Here is a 2,596-nt window from a genome sequence, read left to right on the forward strand (position 1 = left end):
TCCCGGGAAACTCCCTAATTTTGACTCATTTCCCGATTTCTTCGCGATTCAATTTTTTTCCCGGAAATGTCCCGGATTTTTCACATTATCAAAAAATACAGTCGGTCCAGTAGGCTATTTATAGGCTACCCACGGCCCTGTCCGACGAGCCACACCCCCTCTTGAAGAGAGAGACGAGGGTCATGCTTATCAAGCTACCTGCCAGAAGACGGTACCACCAAGAATTGATGTTTCTTGAAAATGCGAGCTGTCAACCTCGAGCTCCGTAGCACTTGTGCGCCCACTCTTTTCCTCAGAAACCGTCAGTTCATGCAACGCATAAAACAGCCTCGGAACAGCGAATCATGCGATTAACCTAATCACAACCTGTACCAGCACGAAGTTTTGCACGAACAGACAACTTGTGCTACAAAACAACAAGAAGAAACATTGCGCTCATTTCATTGTTTTGTTTTCATTGCATTGTTTCTCCACGCTGTAAAACGTGTGCTGAGGGATTTTAGACAGGATCTGTCTTTGCACGCGCGCTGTTGTGAAAAGCATACTGGAATGCACCGTTCGATCTGTCTCTGTCATCCCGTTGACGGTCAAAATTTGGCCTTTAGAAAAATTCCCGGATTTTGGCTTAAAATAAGGGAATTTTCCCGGATTTTGGGAGCTCAAAGTTGACAGGTATGTATGGAACTGTGTGGGGCAAACTACGGCGCAACATGCCACAAGTCATGACAAATGGTGACATTTTTTTTTTATTTCTGTTCATGTTTTACTGCAGCTCCTTCCTGAAGCTGCACGACATTGGCCAAGTCAGCCATGCACGGAATTTGCTATGCAACATCGCCCAGTGATGCCAGATGTGTCTGACCAAATCCCGCCCAAAAGGTTCTCAAAAACCGCCAAAATGCGCAAAATTCCGCACAAATTCAACAAATGACATTGACTTCTATGGGCCTAAAACAGCTGAAAAAAAACGCCAAATGGCCATTTTTTTTCCGTTTTTGCCCGCAGACGCTCATCCCAAGTAGCCCAATTGGGCGGGCACCCGCCCAATCTGGCAGCACTGACACCGCCCCCGCCCGGTATTAATGTTGTCTGATGGGCTCTTAAATCACTAGTTCAATTTCAAAAGCTCGGATGAACACCTCAACAAGCTTGTTTGAAAATGGGTGATATAACATAGCCTACTACTTTTCAAACATACAGACAGTTAAAACTAAAAGTGATTGGACACATAGGCCTAGCTGCAGTACGTTGTTGCTGGCTGCTACAGACATGATGCCATTTGAGAAACTAACCTACAGACAAAAGTGCCACGTCCCGTATCCTCAGCTAAAATCACGATTAAAACACATATTACAGTTAAGTATTGTATCCATGCTGAACCATATCAACAGGGGGCAAGCCTTTTGGGTAACCTTCGCACCTGATTGTGTGACGACTCCATTTCAGTCCTTCCACGACACTCATCAGATGCGTTCTTCTGTGGTACCGCTGATCGGAAGTGGGTGGTTCATTCAGAGTCCTCAGGATGCACTGATTGGTTGCCAGTAAGCTTTGTTTTGATTGGCTTCCACCCTCTGACCCCACCCCCCGTCAAAAGAGGGCCAAAATTCGTAGACTTGTAAAAGCGATCCACACTTGTGTGCTTGCAGCTCCGAGCAGGAAGAGGTTCGCCCAGCATGGCAAAACAGATTCACATTTGTACACACTCCTACTGCCACACAACTACAAAACATTTTTACATGTACGTTTTTATATTTTAGGAGATGCAAAATATGTGTGCAGATCTACAAAATATGCGCTTGAGTCAAGCTATCCGGAATAAACATCGAATAACACGGCAACTCTGTTGATGTAAGCCTGCGGCAGAAAACACTTCGGGTGTAAAGGTGGATGGGTGTCACGGTTCAAATGGCATTAGGGTGATTCTACTCCGAACCATCGCTTTAAATCAATTGCATAACACTTACTACATTCTGCTGATGACAATACTATATTAGGGCTGCACGATTATGGAAAAAACAAAATCACTGATTATTAAAAAATCCCCCTTTTCATGTATGAAAAGTGCAATTTTCCCCTTCTAAATGAATACCTAGAATTGGATGGTGGTGGTAGGCAAAGTATTCATGAAAAAGGTAACATTTGTGAATGGGCAGCATGATTTCTGGAAATAAACCACTGAAAATATCACACAGTGTACCTAAGAATTCATGAATGATCATGCATCATGAATCATAAAGGTTTGCTTCTGGCACTGCGGAGGTGGAGGGCACGGACCCGTCCAAAGAGACAGAGGTCAAGAGGTCAAAGGTTACCAAAACCTATTGTTTCCATACACCTATAAGAATTGTGTTTGTAAGCAAATTCTGATCTACTCGGCCCTGCCTTGGCCTGACAGTAGGGCACTGGGTTGCAACGGCAGCGACCAGGGTTCCATTTCGGCCCGGGCCATGTGCCGATCCTTTCCCGTCTCTCTCTCCCAGCTCGCTTCCTGTCCCGTTTTTTGCTGTACTGTCCAGATAAAGTGGAAAACCCCCCAAAAATATACTATATATATTTTTAGGGGCCTTTATATTTTTTTATATTGACAGGACAG

Source organism: Engraulis encrasicolus, chromosome 17 (genome assembly GCF_034702125.1).
Source record: "Engraulis encrasicolus isolate BLACKSEA-1 chromosome 17, IST_EnEncr_1.0, whole genome shotgun sequence".
Taxonomy (NCBI): Eukaryota; Metazoa; Chordata; class Actinopteri; order Clupeiformes; family Engraulidae; genus Engraulis; species Engraulis encrasicolus.